This window comes from Athene cunicularia (assembly GCF_003259725.1).
Source record: "Athene cunicularia isolate RWA chromosome 1 unlocalized genomic scaffold, athCun1 chr1_part1, whole genome shotgun sequence".
In the NCBI taxonomy this organism is placed as follows: Eukaryota; Metazoa; Chordata; class Aves; order Strigiformes; family Strigidae; genus Athene; species Athene cunicularia.
In genome coordinates this window covers 44,037,641-44,061,057 of record NW_020799091.1, presented here as the reverse complement: position 1 = coordinate 44,061,057, position 23,417 = coordinate 44,037,641, and positions in this window count along the sequence as shown.

Genomic DNA, 23,417 nt, shown 5'->3' with positions numbered 1-23,417 from the left:
GGCAAGGAGGGATTTTCTTAATTTCCTGCTATTATAAGCAATCACATTGCATAATTCTCTTCCAAAATGTCAACTCCACCTTTCAACCAGTCCAATTTGGAAGTCCCTTCACCAGATTCATTGCAGAACCTGCTCCTCTCATGTTTTTCTTCTAAAACACAAACATGGAGTCAGGGAAGTGATCACAGAGCAAAATGTGGGAAGGAATAGTAGCAGAAACTAAGGCACAAGCTCTGTTCCTTCTATCTCTATTTTTGATTTAACTTTGCATTTTAGTCCTACTGAAGATTACTCAGGATATTTTCTATTTCATTTGGCACTCTGGTTGTAGTGTTCATGAAACGTGAGTTCAAAACCAAGTGGCAAAACACCTGCTTAGTGTGGGGTAACCAAAAGATGGATCTCAACAGAATTAACAGCCAATGTCTAAAATGCCCATAAGGGATACACCCAAATAGAAAAGCTATGTTGTGTTATGGCACTCCCCAGTTACACGCATTGTGGTGTGTGCGAGGTGCTGGGAAGTAATAACGAAGGAACTACATTAAAACAGAGGACTAAATCTTTAAAAATTTAAATGGGCAGTTTGGGCAAATTATAAATTAAACAAGGATAATATTGGTGACATACTTTTTCATTGACTAATTCTGTTTTCCATCCTCAGACAAAGATTTTTAACATTTTTCAAATGGGTAACGACCAACCCTGACTTTTTTGCTCAGCTCTACTCTCAACCTGAAGTGTAAATAGTAGAGGCTTTCCTGAACCAAAAAAATGTATTGTAAACGCCATTTAGATTGATTGTCAGCAATTCAGATGAAGGGATTCAAACTATGAAATTCAACAGCTAAGCCCCTTTTAGGATCCAAATATCATGCTAATAACTATCCAGTCCACACTGAACTAAGTCATATTTCTGCTGTGTAGCTATACACAGTACAATAGTGGATATAAAAATCCAATCAAATTCCGCTGTGTAACTACACACAGTATAGTAATGAGGCTTAACCTCAGAATCTGTTCAGCTTATGATATGCTACTCTGATCTGCATTCCCTGGAAAAGGAGTTGATTTGTGAAGCAGTGGGCCTGCAACTCTGACTATACATGTATTTCTTTTTACATGATAAGTGAACAAATACAAGCTGTGCAGCTACTCATTTCTCTCTGCAGCCTGGGCTGAGAAGTGCAGAAGGTGCTAGCTGAACACTGAACAACACAAAACGTACACACTTCCCTGGGTAAAAAACTGTCTGGATGGCCGGGCCCAGAGAGTTTTGGTGAACGGAGTTAAATCCAGTTGGTGGCTGGTCACCAGTGGTGTCCCCCAGGGCTCGATTTTGGAGCCACTCCTGTTTAAAATCTTTATTGATGATCTTGACGAGGGGATTGAGTGCACCCTCAGTCAGTTTGCAGATGACCCTAAGTTGGGTGGGAGTGTTGATGTGCTCGAGGGTAGGGAGGCTCTGCAGAGAGACCTGGACAGGCTGGAGCCATGGGCTGAGGCCAACTGGAGGAGTTTCCATAAGGCCAAATGCCGGGGGCTGCCCTTGGGCCACAACAACCCCCAGCAGCGCTACAGGCTTGGGGAGGAGTGGCTGGAGAGCTGCCAGTCAGAGAGGGACCTGGGGGTGCTGATTGACAGCCGGCTGAACAGGAGCCAGCAGTGTGCCCAGGTGGCCAAGAAGGCCAATGGCATCCTGGCTTGTGTCAGCAATAGCGTGGCCAGCAGGGACGGGGAAGGGATCTGACCCCTGTCCTCGGCACTGGTGAGGCCGCCCCTCGATTCCTGTGTTCAGTTTTGGGCCCCTCACTACAAAAAGGACATTGAATGACTCGAGCGTGTCCAGAGAAGGGCAACGGAGCTGGTGCAGGGTCTGGAGCACAGGTCGTACGAGGAGCGGCTGAGGGAACTGGGGGTGTTTAGTCTGGAGAAGAGGAGGCTGAGGGGAGACCTCATCGCCCTCTACAGCTACCTGAAAGGAGGTTGCAGAGAGCTGGGGATGAGTCTCTTTAGCCAAGTAGTAAGCGATAGGACAAGAGGGAATGGCCTCAAGTTGCAACAGGGAAATTTTAGACTAGATGTCAGGAAGTATTTATTTACAGAACATGTTGTTGGGCATTGGAATGGTCTGCCCAGGGCAGTGGTGGAGTCCCCATCCCTGGAAGTGTTTGAGAGTAGGGTCCACATGGCACTTAAGGATATGGTGTAGTTGGGAACTGTCAGTGTGAGGTTAATGGTTGGAGTGGATGATCTTTAAGGTCTTTTCCAAGCTAGACAATTCTGTGATTCTGTGAAGTTGTTGATGAGTTAATTTAGTACATTAATATGGGAAGTTACATGGTGTCATAATAGAGGTTGGGAACAGGAATAACTCAGTGGTCTATTGATGCAGCCCTGAAGAATAGAATAGAATAGAATAGAATAGAATAGAATAGAATAGAATAGAATAGAATAGAATAGAATAGAATAGAATAGAATAGAATAGAATAGAATAGAATAGAATAGAATAGAATAGAATAGAATAGAATAGGAGATCATGTCATTTGGAAGGGACCTACAACGATCATCTAGATAGAATTCAGGGCTAATCAAAAGATAAAGCGTGTTGTTAAGGGAATTGTCCAAATGCCTTTTAAACACTGACAGGTGTGGGGCATTGGCCACTTCTCTAGTAAGACTGTTACAGTGTTTGACCACCCTCTCAGTAAAGAAATACCTCCTAACATGAAGTTTGAACCTCTACAATGCAGCTATGAACCATTCCCATGGTTAATATCATGACTTATTTCCTTTGCAATTTCAAAGATGGAATATGTTCTTATAAACTTCATCTAGGTTTTTTTATATGGAATTTCTGAGCTTCCTACATGTCTGCATACCTACTCTTTATACATACGCATACAGAAACACCTACAGAGTACCAAAAATATACTTAGATCTTTGAGTGGGTTATGCAATTTTAGCATTTGTAGGCTATATAAAAACAAAGGATTTAAACAGAGTACTAACTTAAATAGAAAAGTAAAAATTAGGCAGAGAGAGTTCTAGAGACTTAGCAGACTGTTAGTAGCAGGTCTTTTCTTTTTACTAATTTTGAAATCTAAAAAAAAAAAAACAAAACCAACCCAAAACACATTAAATGAAATTTTGAAATAGGATGTCCTTCCAAGGAAATAATGAGCAAGCCTTTAGGACAGTGCTTGACAATGATTCTCTATTTTCTCCACTTGCTTTTTTTAGCATTTGAAATTTGCCAGTCAAAGTAGCACTTTGAGGAATTTTTCACAAAAAGTAACAGAAATTAAAAAATGAGGATGTAATTAAAGGGTGCATAAATATCAAGTAGAAAGAAGGAAAGAGCCACAATTATTATATTTTCCTTCACCCACTGATTATGTCATCAAAGATAATTTCTGTTTACTTTCTTCTGTTCTGTGAAACATTAGAAAATGGAGCTTCTTCCTTGTGTCTAATACATTTCACATAAGAGGCATTACTGTGATGTTTCTATCACACTTCAAAACGGTTTGGAAGAAGTCGACTTCTTTTTCTGATACATAAAACTTGTCCCAGGAAGACACAATTAAATTGCTGAGGGTCAGCCGTTGCTCCCTTTATCCAGGTATTTGGAAGTTTGAATTATTAAAAAGACTGACATACTTCTACTATGTTTGGGGCATAATCAGTTATGACAGGGAGTTAGAAAAATAGATTTTAAACAACTTTCCACGTCGATTTGTATTTGTCCTGGTTCAGCTAGGATAGGGTTAAGTTTCCACAGCAGAGAGGGAGAAGGGATCTCCAGCTGGGTTGTTCATACCATGCTGATGTCAGACCCGGGCCCGGGAGCGTGGGAACTTTTTCTTTGTGGCTTTGGTCACGGGAAGCATGCAAGCAAGCTGTCTGTAACAATTGCGGTATTTCTCTGTATATCTTTTGTATTGTTTACTGTTATTACTGTTTACTGTTGTTATCATTGCTGCTGTTGCTGTTCAGACTGTTTATCACACTGTTGTATTAAATCTTCCCTTATTTCAACCCCCGGGGTTTGTGCCTCACTTCCAGCCTGACCGGTTGAGCGTGGGGGAGGGGCAACAGCAATGTGGTCTCAGGTCCCGGCAGGGCTTAAACCACCGCAGTATTTAACAGGGTTAAATGTGTTTTCTATAAAACAGATTTACCAGATCTATGTCTGAGAAACTCAGTGTATGTCAAGTCTTGCTGATCGTACACCCTCTGTTCAAAGTCCATTTTAAAAAGTCATTTTGTTCAAACTGCTGCCTGACAATACAGTCTAAACTTTTCACTTAAAATGTTATCTTAGATACCCACTCAGAAAGTCTTGGAGAGTCTTATCAACGGAAGTTCAACAGGAGGAATGGGTTTTGAGTAGTCGGAGATGCTTTAATATCTGCAGAATGAGACAACAGTGTATCTTGGATGACTTGTGCAATTCAGGTCTGAAATAAATGGCAACCAAAAAACTCTGTAATGTGAGCAGTGCTAGAGAAGCACTGGATATGGATTTTTACTGGGTGCTCTTTTTTGTGCTTTTTTTTTACCTTTTATTTTTTGGTAGTTGCTATTTCATTTGAAAAAAAATCCAATTTAACTTTAAAGTGGTGGAGCACATTTTCTCGAAAATCTATAGAAGGTTGTTAAAGAATTTATGCTTCTGTATCCCTGCAATACTTGCTATGCAAGCATCTCAGTGCACCCACAACATTGTTATAATCAGATCCCTTCAAAATCAACTGCATATTTCAGCAGAAACTGGATAAAAATGACACTTTCACTGATTTCTACAATTTATTCCATACTAGTAGCAATACCAAAGAAATCAAGAAGGTTTTCTTGATGCAAAGATACAGATAGAAAGTCAACATGCTGAATGAATCATGAATGAGACAAAACAAGTTAGTGTGTAGCTGAACATAGAAGTTTTACTTTTCTACAGTATCTGACAACCTAATCACACTGACACCAATTCCTAAAATCTGCACATTTCTGGCTATTAACATTAGGTTAATTTTCACTGCATACCAGCTAATAACGTGATCCTATTTGTGCTTTGGTTTAAGCCATATAGCTTCTCTTCTCAGAACACTCCAAAACAAAAATTCTTCATATTCTTTCTCTGCAATATCTCAGAAAGTTTCATAACGCTTCATATTAAAGTTACTGCCTTAAGGCTATCAGATTGCTTATCCACCCCAAAATATCATCTCATGTCCTCGGCTAAAAATCTTATTAAATGTAATGAAGCAGAAATCAATCTATTTATGAAGTACAAAGATATTTTTCACATTAAAAATAATACATCACAGTATTGTGACAAATAATATGTATAACTTTACTTTGCAATTTCCTTTTTCGCATGATGACAGAAGAATTTATGTCAGAAGAAACCCCTGAAGAGCATCTAGTCCAAAAGTGGACACAGGTCCAGATATGGTCTGACAAGTGCCAAGCAGAGGGAATAATCACTTTCGTAGACCTACTCTTTATGTTCTCACTAACATAGCCCAGCATGACTGACCTTCATTGCCATAAAGGCATGGTTTTGCTGTCCACAGGGACCTCAGGTCCTTCTCATCAAACTCTGATCTAATCAGTCAGTTCTCAACCTATACTGCTCAATGAGGTTGTTCTGCTCCAGATCCAGGACTTTGAATTCATCTTTAATGAACTTCTTCACGTCCTTGTCAGCCCAGTCTTCCAGATTGTCGAGGTTTCTACAAAAGGTGGATGTTCTCACCAGCTTTTCACCCCAATTTTATATCATCCATTAATATGTTGAGGGTATATTCCTTCCCACAGTCCAGACTGGTAATGAAGACATTAAAGAGTATTAGACCCCATATCAACCCCATTTCACTGTATTTACCAGTTAGACTTTGAACCACAGACCAGTAACTCTTTGAGTCCAATGGACTAATTAGTTTTTCAACAGGTTGAAGTCTAGCCCATTCATGCTACAGTCTATAATTTGGCTGGCAAGGATGATATGGGAAATTATTTCAAAGACCTTGGAAAGCCAAGGTAAATTACATGCTCTGTTCTCCTCTTGTCCACTTAGCCAGCATTTCATAAGAGAAAGCAATCATGATGATCAGACATTATTAGTACTAGGAAAATCCATGTTGTCTGCTCCCAAACACCTTCTTGTTTTTCAATTGCTTGGAAATAGCTTCCATGAAGACAGTCCCCATAACTATCACAAGAAGTAAGGAGAGGCTGACCCTCCTGTAGTTACCTAGATCCTCCTTCTTGTACTCTTCCTGAAGGTGGACAGTCTTCAGAAAGTTCTCCTGACTGCCAAACCCTTTGAAAAAAGACCATTAAAAATAGGCCTCGGAGTAATATAGACAACACCTGAGATTCATCCTGTTCAGTTCCACTGGCTTGCCTATTTTCAGTTTACTCTAGCTCATTCCTCCTCTGTTGCAGGTAGCACTTCTTTCTGCCTCACTGCACTACCAGGCACAAAGATAAGAGACTGACAATAAAGACTAACACTTACTTCCCAGAACAGACAAAGGCAAAGAAGCTATCGTGTACCTCCAAAATTTCCATGTCATTTGTCATCAAGCTGCACACTCCATTCAGTAGCCGACCTCAATATTCATGGTTTCTTTTGCTGTGAAAGTACCAATAGGATCTTCTAATTGTGCTTCAGATTCCTCTCTAGTTTCAGCTGCAACTGAGATTCGACTTTCCTCATGTCATCCTTGCCTTCCTGGTCAGCTCAGACAGGAGGTTACCCTTTCAGTCAAGCTGGTTTTCTGCTGCACTGTCTGAACATCAGGATGGACTGCTCTTGAATTTGAGGAGGTTGTTCCTGAAGATCAACCAGCAGTCTTTGACCCCTTTAAGCATCACGGCAGCCTCCCATGAGTATCACTTCCCTGGACTTTCTTGAAGTTCACATTCATTATTCTGATAGCTGCTTTCTTTCCTTTCTTCAGGTTCTTCAGCAATATCATCTCATGATCACTGCAACAAAGGCTACCACTGGCTATCACATCCCCTCAAGCAGACTGAGCAGAGCACCTCTCTGTCAGTCCATCCAGCACCCCTGTCACAAAATTATCTGTAGAGTTCTCTTGACTTGTTTCTAGTACTCATGTCTCCTCCTTACAACAGATAACTCAGAAGTAATAGGGTTGCAAAACTTCATTCACTTCTGTTTTTTCTAATTCAAACACATTTGAAGATGTCTTTAGCTATTTTTATGAGATGGAGTCTAACATGGATTATCAGATTTCCTCACTGAATTCTTTAGCTTGTATGTTTATATGTAATGTCAGTTTGGGAGGTATGGTTCAGCTCAATCAAAAATTACATTTGATGTAGTAATTCCTGGAAGTCCTCATTACATAGTGCTAATGAGAAATCAAATGAGGTGAGTAGAATGATACCTTGCAGCCTTAGAAGTCAATTACTTGGAGGACATGGAGAAATGATTTAGTTAAAATAAGAATGTTTTGGCCTTCCAGAAGTATTCAATCCAAAACTCAAGTGAAATAAAAAAACGTTCTCTCTTTTCTTTAATATCAGAACTACTTTATTCTTGCCAACATCTAAAGAAAAGTTATCAATCATTTATGAAAAATATTGAGTTTGTCTCGCATATTTCTGGTGCAAATGAAGGCAGTCAGAAACATGAGAAAAAGACTCTCAAGTATTCTCACACAATTCTTTGAATTTTTGAGTGCTTGTCCTAACTCAGTTATAGATTTAAAAGGAGCAAAGGTAAAGGAATGTAGTTCTCCTACTAGCATTAGACATGACACATTTCCTGTTAAGCTAGGTGGCTACACCACTGTAGTCATACAGTTCTCCCTACAAGACAACAATTTACCTGTCATGCCTATTTGCATCTACAGACACTTTATTGTTTCAACATTTGGCATTTGAGTCATGATGTTAACTTCTTTTTCACACGGAATTTTGCAGATGCACCTTTGATCAAAGTATAAAGACCATCCCCATTTCCATTTCTTCTTGGTTGTGTGCTTTCATGATAGTTTCTTTTTTCTCCTTTCAGAAAAAAACTTAGTGCACAGTAGATTATCCCCTTGCTAAATTTATAGTCTTTGGTCTTAACCTTTGTGAAACTGAAATTTCATCTCAACTAAAACATCCCTCATCTACCAACATAATCAGAGATGTGCTGCTTTAATGTTCTGTTGATACTGGAAAAAGGAGAACAATGACCTTTGTGTTAATTAGTTAGCTCACAGAAGCTACTAAAATGGAAAGTGTGGAACTTAGCAGGGTGCTAGGTTACATATTCTACCCATATTTTATGTTAATTATAGGCTCAAATAAATGTTGCTGTACATGTTAGCAGCCTTCTAACTCCTCCATTTTAGTTTGTGCAAGTGTATATTTTTTCCCCTTTTATTTTATTTTTTCAATTCAGGTGAACTAGAGCATTAGAAACTGATCAGGGGCTTGTGTACATGGTGCTGAGTGATTCACTATACTATTTTCTTCTTTCTCAAGATACTCTCATGACACATTCCCTTTTTATTTTTTGCTAATATAGAGTTAAGCCATTATCTATGTCATTACAATAAAAAAACTCATAAACATGCAAATTGGATCTTTTCAACATGCAAATTGTGCCTTTTCAGATACCTCAGCAGTGTATCTACCTGAACTGTAACAATAAAATTGCAGCACACTTCTATGATAAATAAGTACAATTGTCAGATTCTCCACTCTCAGCCACTACTCTTAACAATGGAAATGCCCAGAGTCACTGGTTGGCTTGTTCTTGGCCAAGTCAGCAGTTCCTTAAGCCCCTTCAGAGGTGACCATTTTGCTCAGATAATACATTACCTTCAAGTTATTACCTGAAATGTTATTTGGCAGTGAAGCTAACAGAGAGATTGTCAGGTAAAACTGACGCTGTCAGCTTGAAAGCACAGTCATACAGCCATTACTGCGCAGATACAGAGTTGAAACTGCACGAGTTTCCATTGCAACAGGACCTGTCAATCTACACATGTCACTTGCTCTAATTAAAGATTCTGGGAGCAGGTGTCTGCAAACGCAGCAAAGGTTTCCTAGAAGGTAATGATGCAGAAACAGAAACCTGACTGATGTGCCCATTACAGAATGTTCATCGGCAACAAATTTAGTTTAAAAGCTTGTTTATCTGCATGTTTTCATTAACCAGGTGACTTTTTGGTGGAATTTGGCCAAAAGGTCTCTTCTGACTCCCTTTTTCCTCGGAAAATACATACAATATATGTCATCAATACAGACGCTTCAGGTCCTTCACCTGGCACATTTCTTTGAGAAAAAATTTAGGCTGGAAAACCCCAAAATTTTCTTCACTTTATTAAAAGGTGGGAAAGCCTATTTTCTGCTCTCTTTCTCATTTTTCAGAAATTTGTCTGCATCAGGATTACATTTTGTCTTCTGTCCAAAAGAGGTCTTTTACGTGTAGACTTGGAGAGGGCTCTTCAGTGAAAATAGTCCCTAGAAATTTTGTCTCTAAATCTCAGAGCTCTGTGAATGACTTGCAATAAATAGCGGGAAGATCAAAGGAGGATTAGAGACTGTCTGTGAAGAACATGAACAGGAATAACCACAAAAAAGGCACTAGTATTAATTTAGTTAAATTCCCAGAATAAAAATAACAATGGAAAAAAACTCTTCACCTTATTCAAATTTGTTGGATTCATTGCCTAATAAAAGAGTTCCTCTGTTTCCTGTGTTACTATTGTCCTGTTGTCCTATACACCAGATAGGAAGACACTCCTGCTGTTCATTTCATGCTCATGGATGAGTAGATTATATGTCCTAAACTCAAAGAATAGGAAGCAAGAATTTTAAATGTTCCATTAAATATAGTAACATCTTAAGATTTAGAAAATATCTTAAGATTTATAAAAATACACACATAAAACAAAGTAGAAGACCTTCTCCATAATTATTATTTCTCTCCTTGACTTTTCCTCTTTCTCCCTTAACAAAGATGGTTTGTTCCAGCTTCCTCTAAGGCACATTTTGCCAAGTAGAAGTAATAAACAGCAACTTTTTTCTTTAGATAAGTGAACACTGACTAGCATTTTCCTTTCTTTTCTTGTCTGCAGAATTAGATATATGTATATTTTAAGGTCATCTTTATCTTTTAATCTATACTTTCACAGACGTGTGCTTTAGGACATGATTCACAGTAAAATGGATTTGAGTTTAGACCTGAGTACTGTGAGATGTGTTGTCATACATATTGCTATTAAATTTAGGTGATTAACAGATTATATTTTGTTTTCTGATTTACCAGTTCCTGGTGATAGTCTCCTACTATGTCTGTACATATTATGTATCATGACCCTGTCGGCTCACAACAGGTACTAGGATCTGACGGATCATGACTGTAGGCAGTCTAGGACTAGTGGCTGGGCTAAGCATAAATGTCATCAGCTGAAGCTCCCACACAGCCCACATGAGCAGGTTTCCCTTCTGTGGAAAATGGAGCACAGGGACGAGAAGAAGTGGGGGAGAGAATGGGGTGAAGATCTGTAATCAGGGCAGAAACCCACACTTGGGAACTGGGAAGTTCCCCCCAGCCTCCTAATATAAACAAAATCCTCACAAGGCCTAAGGTAAGCATATACAATATCTGACCAAGCACCCCTCTATGGGATTATATTCTTACACCAGTTTTCATTTAAGAATAGAAAAATCTGTTACCAAGACAGTCTTTGTATCTCTCCTCACTAGCAAAATGGGAAGTTGGAACACAATGAAGAAAAGAAATTCCTAATCATTGAATGACTTATCTTTATTGCCAAGATCAAAGATAGTAGAGTAGTGGGATAGCTGAGACTGGAAAGTCATGAAGAAATTATGAGTTCACAGAAATTATTCACCATTTTCCCTTTGACTTCAGCAGCTGAACAGTCAGGATTTCAGCTCATATCTTTGACTGACTGACCACAGCTTTGCATCATGAGGGATGCAAATGCTGTGTTTGAAATATATTGATTGATGCCAAGAAATTCAGCTGGAGCTCATCCAAGCCTTAGGCCTTTTCACTGTATGTAGGCCTTTCAACTCATAAAATGCAATTGCTAGGAAATGTAAACTCTGCCTGACATCAGTATGACTGTTTAGTTGGATAAGGACTGTCAAATGCAGTTAAGCTTGATTCTGTAATGATAAGAACTTAAAATCATCCAAATCAAGTAATATCAGATATCCATCCACCTCTGTCTTGAAAAATGGCTTGTAACTTATCCTTGGGAAAATGGATGCACACAGGGTAAAGGTTCCCTTGATATCTCTGTGACTGTTCACTCAACTACTGCTTAGATTCTGGCTAAGCCAGCTCATGCTAAGGCCTGATGTATGCTGAAAGCAGTGCCATTAGGTCAAATCAAGAGTACCATGTAGGCAGGGCAGGTGGTCAGGAAGAGCTAAATGGCAGCTACGCAGCCATGATCACCTGCTATTTGCTGTCTCCTCAGAATCCAATAACTTATGAAAATGGTATAGACCAAGTCTCCAAGCTGGAAGGTATGAAACATCATCTTTTGCAGAAGCTCTAACAGCAGCTGGACTGCTGAAGCCTTCATTCTTCCTGGTGTGATAAAGGGGATGCCCACACCATGATGAAGGAAGAAGGATAAGAACTCCCACCATCATCTAGGTAATTAATTATTTTCTTTTACTCATATATGTGCAGTATTAAGAGTTACCGTAAGTTATGAAATCTTATGACTTGAACGGTGAATAAGCAAATTAACGTGATAGACTAGTCTGGGCACAATGGGATGGACTCCCTGTTTGTTTTGTTTATTATATTTCTTAATAAGCTCATGAAATAAAGTTTAAATCATGGAGTATGTTGTCCTGTAAATTTGAGAGATCTGAATGGACCTTGACATACCTCCCGTTCAGCTTTAAGAGTGTACTTCATACACCAGAGGTTGCATCCAGATAATCGTCTTTAACAGATGCTGAAGGTTGTTAACTCATTTTGGCCTCCACAATATCCTGTGACAATGAATTACGCAGTTTAACTATTTATAATGTGAAAATAATCTCTCTGTAGAGAAAGCAATAGTTTAAGTGAATTGTAAGGCAGCTTGTTCAGTCAGACATGCTATGGATCATGTTGCAATGCCAGGGCCATGGCACATACCCCAGACAGTGATACTGAGAGTGAAGGATACACATTACCAATGATCTAGTTCCATTTTCTTGCTATTAGTAACCCACTGATATGTGACAGGAACAACACCTTCCAATAGAACCTACTCCAAAAGGAGGAACAGGGGGACATCTCAATAAGTCTCAGCCTGTAATTGTGATTATGTCATTAAATTTGACAGTGACTTCTAAGCACACTGCTCAGCAAATTGTTCCGCTAGGCAGCTCAAGCAAATTATCTGAGGATCTCTTCAGTTTCGCAAACAGAAACGTGACCTGGTGGAGTAACAGCGAACGCTGCCTATTTTCTTTATTACAGGTTTGAGAGAAATTATTATGGCTTGAAGTAGAGGCACTTTCTCATAGATGGTCCAGACAATGAAAAGTGACAGAGGATTTTGACTTCTTCTTATGCTAGAAGCCATATAAGAGATTTATAAAGGAACAAAAGGTATTTTGATCTCTTTACTGCCCCTCATACAGGAGGAGGGGCAGTCATAGGAGACAATAATGTTAGGAGGCTATCAAACAGAGAAAGAATGTTCAAAAGAAGTCAGAAACTAGATGTAACTTCACCTCACCTTTCAATTCTTGCTACAATTAGATAGCTACATGACTCACGTATTCAGAATCTTACTTTTTTACCCGTGACTTTGTTGTAAGAAATATAAAACCACTAAAAAAAAAAAAAAAAAAAAAAAAATCTCCAGACAAACAAACCTGCAACTTTGGAAAGGGCAGGTAAGCAAATCTGTGGTTAACAATTGAATTAGGATCACACCAGGAACGTATAAAGGATTGTCCTGATCTTTACACGCTACTAGGAGCTAGCTGATGCTTGCTACTTTGTCAGAGAACCAGAATTCAAGTTATTCAGTCAGGTTTGTCGGTATAACAAATTTTGCAGGTTGACTCTGTATGTATTATTCATTTCTGTTTGTCATTTTAAAATCTCAGGGTTTCTGTGTGATATCACATAAGATGACTGAACTAATTTAATAGCTTCCTACTGACAGGTAGGTCCCGTAATGAAGGAGTTGAGGCGATCAGAGGGAGTTCAGCTCTTCCTCCTGCTCCTCTCTTCTCCCTGTCAGATGAACTGTCAAACACAGATAATCCCTTTTACTCCTGTGACTATGTTGCATTGCATTGCTGTGATCATCTGAACAGAAACTTCAGCAAAGCTGTGCAGTTGCAACCCAAATGATTTGGGCATAGGCAAAAAGGAAAAGCAAGACAAGAGGGGTGAGGCAAGTAGCAGGTATCACTGACAGGTAAACTCCCCTGACACTGTAGTTTAAATTTTTGTACTTTTTGTCCCAAGTTGTGATTTGGTTATTAGTGACTTTCCTTGCAGCCAGCAGGTCTGACTGTCTGCTCTGAAGTCTCCAATTCTATGTATATCTGAGACTGCTCAGAGTTTGTTAAATCATTTGTAGGTCCTTAGCTGGTTCTAAGGAGATAAGAGGACATAGCAATGTCAAAAGGATTTACTGAAATACACAGAAAGAGCAAACAATCTATTCAAGCCAATAAAATGTCAACGTATGACCCACAACTAGCAAGCAGAGATTTAAATTTAAATTAATACTTCATTTCGATACTTAATGCTGTAACAACAAAATAATCAGGCCTTATCAACTGCAATCCTAAACATTGAGCAAGGGCAAATTAATCCATGTAGTTTAAGAGCTTCCCTCACATTCCTGTGAAAACACAAGCACAAGCTTTCAAATGCCTGTGGCAGAGTTGGACAACTCATTCAAACAAAAAAGCCTGATAGATTCTAGAAGCCACGTCTCAAGTGTGTGAACTGATCTTAGCAATTGGGTGTCCTGACACACAATGTGTCTCACTCTCTCTGAGGGCAAAGTTCTTTCACAGATCAACAAAACACCTCCTGCAAGTCCTGGAGCCAGCTATTAACCAGACTGTATCCATAAAAAAATCTATGTCATCTTTTAATTTTTATTTTTTTTTCCAGAAAGGGGAAGTACCTTTGGAAGCTCAGCAGGAAGTATTAAGACAGAAAGGGTTACTCAGAGCTGTCTGAGTATTCCTTCATGTCCTCTTGTTCAGGGCCATTCAACGGTTTTGCAAACTCAGTATTTTATTCATATCAACAATTCCTAACATGCAGAAAGTATTGGCTTGTAGTCACATGGCTTTCCACAAAAGACATTTGTTGGGTTGTTTGGGTTTTTTTTTTTTTACGTAAACAGTAATCACTTTAAATCACTTCAGCAGTCTGACTGCCTTGGCCATTGTAAGAAAAGGAAAGATGTTCCTAGTGCATCCCATGACAATTCTTGGGGTGTCTTAGCGCTGCATGGAGCTGCAAAACCTGAGAAATCTGTATCTATACATGTACCTCACTGAATATACCTAATATAATGTACATCCAAATACAAGAGCCAGTATAGGAAAAAATACCAGTGTAAGGCAAATAAACACAGATAACTGGAGCTCAGTGCACAAGTAGGAGTAGTTTGCATTCTTGATTTCCTGTGTCCCTAAGGAAAGATATTTATCAAATTAACCATAATAAGTAGTTGCAACACATATTTGTTGTCTCCTCAATACCATTACCATCATGTTTTCAGACTCTCTTTTTTGAAAGAACACATAAGATAATTTAATTTCTTTAGTATTCTTTTACATTTTTATGTCATTTTGGTCTCCAGAAAGAAAAGTAGCTGCTAATATTCTTCCTGGGCTACACATAATGATAAATTGCTGTGTTTGCTTGGATTACAGTATGGGGAACTATAAATCTGGGAAGAGTTTAGTGAAATTCACTCTCAGGCAACAACAATATCTCTGTTTGAACCAAAAAACAAAGTTGGAAATTCCAAAAAAGATGTCACTAAGATGCCTCACTTTTCCCCTTTCTTTCTATATTTTATTTCTTCTTGTTTACACCCAGTCAAAGCCATTGCAGTTTAAAAACGCACAGTGGTCCTATTCAGATTAGAGAAAAATCTAACATTCGTCCTGCCTGACTGTCTAGGAAAATAGTACTTGCAGTAGCAATTACAAGGCTGATTTGGGCTTTTACTCTAAGGAAAGCAAAGCTAGCCCATGTCCCATGTCTGGTTAAATAAAGCAATGTGTTCCTTTTTTTTTTTTTTTTTTTTTTTTTTTTTTTTAAAAAAAAAAAATTTTTTTTTTTTTTTTTTTTTTTTTTTTTAAAAAAAAAAAAAAAAAAAGCAAAAAATGTTATTATGCTGTAAAACTCTAGAAATCTTCTCTGAACACCTTAATGTGTCTCACAGCAGGCAGTGAGGAGGTAAGTGTAGGACCTAGAATAAGTTTGTCCAGACACACTTGCTGAACAAATGAATCCCTGTGAGTAGTTGGGGGAAGAAGCAGATTGCTTCACCGCTGTATCCAGCACATGGTCTGCTATGAGGAGCCATGCTGAGTGAGATGATAAAAGCACACGTCGTCTGAGGAAGCCTATCTTGTATTCAGACGTCCTCTGCCTGACTCAAAATCTAATGAAACTTTTAGGACAAATGGCATTGGTTTCTACTAGTTAAGAATTTAGCTTCTGTGATCATTACATTCAGGCAGGGAATAAGACATGCCAAGTACTGCAAGATTTCAACCTGAGCTTGCAGCTATCACTCATCAGACTCCAAAACTTAGAGCAGGCTTCTCCTTTAGCATTGCAGAACTTTTCCTGTGCACAAAACCCTGCTTGCCTACAATTCCTGCATACAACCAGGCACATTTTCTTTCATCTGTTGTGAATGACATGAATCTACCACTGTTTTATGAATGTTTGGCAGCTCTCTGCATCATCATCATATATGAGACAGTGGGTGTCCTTGCTGGCAACCTGACTGCAATCATAATGCCAAAAAGGAAGACTGATTGCAAACATGGCCCTTACAAGGGGCAGGAAGTTTGTGCTGGGATATAAAAGTCACATCTCAGTGAAAAATTGAACTAAAGAACAGCCAACAACAAAACATAAGTAGTCACATCCTAAATAAAAACAGCATCTTTGTAAAAAAAAAAAAAAAAAAAAAAAGGGAACTACAAAAGATTTTGCTTAAAGGAACATAAAATAGCAGGTAGCAATGGAAAAGCAGAATCTGTCAGAGAAGTGGTATTCCTATTAGCACCAGATCTGAGCTTTCTAGACAAATGAGCCTCACTTCAAGATGTTGGGCTCTTGAGAGAACATGGTGTCCAGCAACATTGTTTTCAATATTATACAAATGGGGAAGAGTTCTAAAAAATGAACAACTGCTTTGTGTATCTGAACAGAAGGCAATGAGAGCCAAATATTTTTGGAATAGCTGGTCCTAAAAATTACTTTACAAGCATTTTTACTTCTCACTTTATAAAAATTCCTGATTCTACTTCAAGCTTTTTAGCATCTAACTTTCCAGTGCTTACTGGACATCTATGAAAGTCAATCTGCAAGGACAGCTAGTGGCCTCTTACACAAATGCTTTTAATTCTCCCACCGCTTTTAATTCTCCCACATTTTTTTATCCAAACTTTGACTCCAATAAGTCATTTCTATCATAAAGCAAATTAAAAAAAAAAAAAAAAAAAAAAAAGAGAAAAAAAGAGAAAGAATAAATCAGAAGTATTATAGCGTCTAGGAAGCACCAACTGTCTTCCTTGCAGAGCTGGCCTGAAGCCTAGGGGACGTCATTTCAGGGAGATCAGAGCACTTAGGACTTACAAGTAGTATTCAGAGGGGAAATCACATGAGTGAGTCAGCTGCTTTTGAAAAAGAATACACCAGCATGGATAGGGCCATCCCCATATTTCTATAAGAAGAAGCAGCAGAAATATCTCAGTAAGGTAGCAAATAACAATTCTCCCAACAAACAACTCTGGCAAACCGCTGAAGTGAGGGCTATCCATTTAAAGAGCCTTTTTTTTTGTCATTGGTTATGAGGTATGAGGTATGACCGCAATGTAGGGTGCCAGAACTGATAGCTCCTGACTTCTAGTGAATTTTCACTCGTGCAAAAATATTTTTTTCTCCCAAGGCAAACAGACCATCTCACACTAACATAAGTTCTGCTTAATTCTTTTTATAGCTGTAAACCAGGGTAAGATTTATTTAAAGACATAGCTACAGTATTTGATTGTAATTATCTCTAAGGCTTTTACATAGGGGGCCAAAAAATCACTGTCTTTAAGGACAGCAGGATAACTCAGTTCGAAGGTACTAGCTTGCACTGTGGGACATGTGGCTTAATTTATACATTCTGCTTACATTTTCTGGGTGATATGGAGCAAATCTTTCCAAAGTACAGTATCAAGGATCTTTACTACTGAAGTGGTAATTAAAACCATCCTTGTCTTCCAGGGGAACATGGTGATAACAAAAATAGAGGTTATAATATCTTGGATACCATCATAAACACATCGCAAAAATTTAATGCTAAACAACCTAACAGGCATTTGGAATTGCTCCCTGTTCACTGGGCCAAGTGAGGTTTGATTTTAGCTTTCGCCACCAAAAAAGATATGGTGTTGCCAAAGGCAGAGCACTGCATAGGCCTCTTCAGGCAGGAGTAACACAGCACCCCATCTTAATGTTTTGTTAAAAAAAAAAAAATCTCCCAAAACTAAAAAAGATATTTTTTCAAACAGCTTAGCTATAACTAGTTGAAGAACTAAAGACTACAAAAATGTGTTGGTGCAACTGCCTTATATAACCCTATGTAAGATTGAAACTACCTTTCATTAATACAGGGGATGTATTTTTAGGGAGCATGATTCACTGCATAACTATGACAACACACTTCAAACATCTGAAAATAAACCAATATTCCTATAAACTACTTCAAAGCAAAACAAGACAGAATTCAGTTTTTTTGACTGTAGACATTGCAACTCAGCAGGGCCCAGGCTGTCTCAAATAATTTGGAGCAACTCTCCCTGCCTTAAGACACCTGTATTTACTCTCTGTTCCTACCTGCAGGTCTCAAAACCAATGCCAAACATCCTTAGCCTATTTGTGATCCGTACCTAAAAAATTCATGAAAATAAAACTTACAGCATTCATGGTTCATCTAAAGTATAATCACTTCTGCTCATTAGGAAGGGATTCTTTTTTGGTCTATTTTAATGAAAACAACTACTCCTTTTGCTTGTTTTGCATACGTCTGGGCACAGCAGCTTGTACTCCTGGGCTTCACATTCTTGAAAACTGTCTGTGTGTCTTGTCAGAAATGTGCTAGAAACACAAAAATAGCTAAAGGGACAGCAAATAGCATTTAATCCTGCAAATTCACCATGCATGCCAGCAGAAGTATGAAGCCAACTGTGCAGCTCTGGGCTGGGCTTCTTGACAAATCCATCACGCTAGGGAGAAGCTCAGCCATTTCCATGCCCTTGAAGTGGAGATGCCTTGCTCCCTTCTGCTTCCTTCTGACATCATACAAGTCAAAAATCCTTAGAACAACTCCATGCATGGCTACAGGCTTGGGGAGGAGTGGCTGGAGAGCTGTCTGGAAGAGAAGGATCTGGGGGTTCTAATTGACAAGTGGCTGAACATGAGCCAGCAGTGTGCCTGGGTAGCCAAGAAAGCCAACAGCATCCTGGCTTGTGTCAGAAATAGTGTGACCAGCAGGAGTAGGGAGGTGATAGTCCCCGCGTACTCTGTGCTGGTGAGGCCACACCTGGAGTGTTGTGTCCAGTTTTGGGCACCTCAATCCGAGAGAGATATCGAGGTGCTGGAGCGAGTGCAGAGGAGGGCAACAAAGCTGGTGAAGGGCCTGGGAATAAATCCTATGAGGAGTGATTGAAGGAGCTGGGACTGATTAGTTTGAAGAAAAAGCTGAGGGGAGACCTCATCACTCTCTACAACTACCTGAAAGGACATTGTAGAGAGGTTGGTGCTGGTCTCTTCTCACAGGTGATTAACGGTAGAGCAAGGGGGAATGGCGTTAAACTGCAACAGGGGAGGTTCAGGCTGGACATTAGGAAATTATTTTTTACAGAAAGAGTGGTCAGACAGTGGAATAGGCTGCCCAGGGAGGTGGTGGAGTCACCATCCCTGGATGTGTTTAAGGGTGGTTTAGATGAGAAGTTGGGGGTTATGGTGTAGGGGAGAACTTTGTATAGTGGGGCTGATGGTTGGACTCGATGGTCCCAAGGGTCTTTTCCCACCTGAATGATTCTGTGAATCTGTGATTTGCCAGTGTGCAGCCTTATTGTAAAACTCCCATATTTTGGATCTGTGTTATCACAGTTTGTCACTTTTTCTTGGCTAAAGGACCAAAATTTCATTATGATTATGTTACGTAAACAAAAAATAGATTATTTTGGGAAAGATTTTAAGGAAATCAAACAAGCACTGGTTATAGTCAACCAAAACTTCATTTGTCCAAATTTAATAACCTAGGTAACTTAAAATTACATACCTGAACCTAAGCTTGTAACTCTACATTCACTTTGTAGTCAATGAAGGATAAGCACATTTCAAAGGTGATTCAGCTCATCATAAAATAAGAGTTTAATGTGAATATTCCTCTGGAGGTGCATGTATCTCTCAAATGACGGTATAGCCTAGGGTGACTAACATGGAATTGTATGTCTAAGTTTTAGACACTTTCATTTTGGCAGATGGATCCCACCATGAGTATGATAATGTAAGGCATCTATGACAGGCACTATTAAGACAGCAACTTGGATAAAAAGAATTTGAAAGAAGTTAAATGATACTGCAGTTCCCATTACAGCAGTGTTTTTTTCCTACAATCATTTCACTACCCATCATAAATACTTCTTAGTGATATCTCCTGAAATGAAGTGCACACACACCTGGCACCACCAGCTGAGCTGTACAGCCCATAATCTTTTATGTGAAATGTCATAAGCATCAGATACAACATCTTTACAGTACATTTTAGTATGCTATTAAGGCATAAAGAGCCTATGATACAATGTGGAAAAGATTGTGTAGCAATGTTGATGACGGCTTTTATATCCTCTGCACTTAAGCATCTTGATTTTAAACATTCATAAATAAATCTCAAAGAATCCACTAAAGAAAAGAAAAAAGGAATGTAATATATTAAATTGTCTGCAAAACATTACAGAGCATTATAACCAAACCTAGAAAACAGAGTTGTAATCCAAACCCCCAGTTCTCAAATTCAGGATGATTCTACTGCATCTAAATCTAAAACTAGATCTAATTCTAATTCAAAATCTAAATTTAAATCTAAATCCAAATATTTCATAGTCCAAGCAAAAATGAAAAGATTGTCATATTTTCTAGTATTAATCGTAACAATCTCACTGCTGTTATTTTGAAGGGAACTGTGAGAAAATAGAATGTTATTTTGCACTATTTAATAATACCACAAAGGCCAAAAATTATCACAACATTTGGTAGAGAGACAAGGATTTGATTTTTATTGTATATACCAATGCTAGTGGCCTCGGATAAAAACACAAGAAACTGACACTGTTCATTTCTAAAGAAATAAAATAGTACTGATATTACTGAAGCTCAGAGTCCCGTGCCTGGAATGTTAAAATACCCAAGACACATTATTTATACAGCATACTGTGTGCAAGTGAAATCCTAGCATTGGCCCTGACACTAGACAGCTCTGACACAATTGCCAATGAAGATCTGAAGGTAGATGGATTCAACAGATATATGCAGTCTTTATCTCAAGAGAAATCTGAAAGTTCACTTAAATTTTCCAGTCTTCATGGAATAGCTTCTATCTCCTTGGCAAGTCTGAAACATTTAAACTTTGTAACTATTAAAGCTAAATGTTCTCAAACTGGAAGAACTGCAAATCTTTCACCTGGGGCTATCAACACCCTTAGAGTCTCTCTCCCTGCATAGTCTACCATCATGCGGTCCTGAAAGCAATTTGAGAAAAAGTAGGGCAAGCTGACCTAAGATTAAGAAATGGTAAATATCTGTTTTTAGGCAACTAAACTGAGCCTTTGCACTCGAATGAATTTCAGGCTAGAAAACTTAAAATGTCTCCACGTAGGTGTCTATAGATGTCTAAAATCCTATTACAGGCAATAGAGCCTAGGAAGCATTTCAATTTATGATAAAACCGACATCTAAAGGATGACTCAACTGCCTACACACTGGCTTGCAGTGGCATTTGATACATCTTGAGGTATGCATGATGTCAAATGGACCTCTGGGAGACTCTTGCCTTTCTAGAGCAGCAGCTGGAAGCCAGATGAGATTACTGAGGATATTGGAAGTGGCATTAATGTCTCTGTGGTGTGAACAAATCATATCCATTGTAATGGTCAGCAGAATTGCTCCCCACATTTCCACCGACTACAAAGTCTCCTCCGCAGACACCACTGGGCACTAAATTTATCAGCCTAAACTGATCTATCTTAATCTAGAAATGAATTCCATCTGTCAGAACCATTCAAGGAAAAAAAGATGCCACCGTTGCATGATGCCAGTTTTCTTCTTCAATGTAGAGGCACTATAAAAACAGTAGGCATCATGACTTCAATGTGATAGCTTGTAGGGCAAATGGTATCAAACAGAAGGAGGAAGGTGGTGTTGCCTCCCTGCATACCATCTGCAATAGCTTTTGTAGTTCTGTTGTCAACATTTTAAAGAAAAGATGGTGAAAGCCGGGGAAGGATTTCACAGAGAGATACAAGACCCGGTCATGGTCTAGGAAACACCTAACAAAAGGCATGGGATATATTATTATGCATTATTGTCAATATTCCCACCTGTTTACATGGAAAGAAATTTCTGTAGAATATTCAGAGAGATGCCATACTTGAAAATGAAGGACTGATAAATCCAAAGGCTTTTTTTTCCTAAATAAAGAGAAACTAGCACACAGACATGGGGATTTTTTAACTCAGGTTTGCCTAGTTTTTTCATAGTGATGCCCAAGGATGACTCGTTCTGATGCTGAACTACAGTGTTCTGCAGGAGGTCAGAGCAGAAGAGCAAATAGGAGTCCTGTAGCTGTGATACTTATGACACTACTTGGTGGTGTTAATGCATCAAAATGTAACCCCCAGAAATGTCCCTGGGCTCTGCATGAGACCTCACAGATATTGGGGAATGCACTAAGAGAGGGGAGAGAGAAGAGGCAAAGGCTGATAGCACAGAGATACGTTGAGGTGCATCTTGGTGGCAACGTTTTTCCTTTCATCTTTCACAGAACATCCCCACCAGAGGACGGGTTCCTCATGCCAGCTGGCAGGTCTCTTTGCTAACTGTGTTTCAGTCAACGTCTGGGTTATGCTGCACACATAAGCTCCTGCTGCCCAGAGAACTGAAGTGCCTCTCACCTGGAGCAGTTGCCCAGCACTTGCCAACCCTCCAGAAGCTGCCTAGACTTTAGCAATGTGCATCATGGCAGGTATCTTTTCCTCAGGCATGTCAGGAAGCCAGAAGCTCTTAATTTTGCAGTATTGTTCAGACTGGCTAACTGTAACCTCATAAGGCATTTAAGATCTACTAAAGCACTGCTTTAAATACAGTACTAACACAAAGGGGTACTGCTTTAGTTCTCTTACAAATGAGTTGTTATTAAGTCCTCTTAGCACAACACTTTCATGAGAAAGTCTTATACCTTACCATCCCTCCTCTTGTTTACACTGAATGAGACTGAAAAGTCTACGTGGTTAGAGAGACCAGAAAGGTTGCATTTGTTCATCTTCTCTTGTGTATCTGATGTTAGTCCACTGCAGAAAGAGGGGGAAAGGACAAATTGTACAAAGTCTAGCTGGGTTGGTGTTAATTTTCTTAATAGCAGCCCATTTTGGATTTGTGAAAAAAGCAGCGTTGATAAGGCACCAGTGCTTTAGCCATTGCTGAGCAGTGCTTATCATCATCAAGGTTTTTTTTTTCCCCTCTCTGTCCCACAGCGAGTAGGCTGTGGGTGCACAAGAAGCTGGGAGGGGGGACAGCCAGGACAGCTGACTTCAACTAACCAAATGGATATTCCATGCTTTATAATGTTATGCTCAGAGGTAAAATCTCAGGAAAAGGAGGAGGATGCAGGGACATTCATGGTTACGGCAGATGTCTTCCCAAGTAACCATTACACATGCTGAGGCACAACTTTCTGGGAAGTGGCTAAACATCTGCCTACCAATGGGAAGTAGTGAATTGTTGGGATTCAAGAGGACTTCCTGTGAGAGAATGGACATGTGAGCAATCCTGCGTGAGAACAAGACTGATAAGAGCCTCAGCCTGGGCAAGAATGCGATAAGGATGTGACCCTGAATGAGGG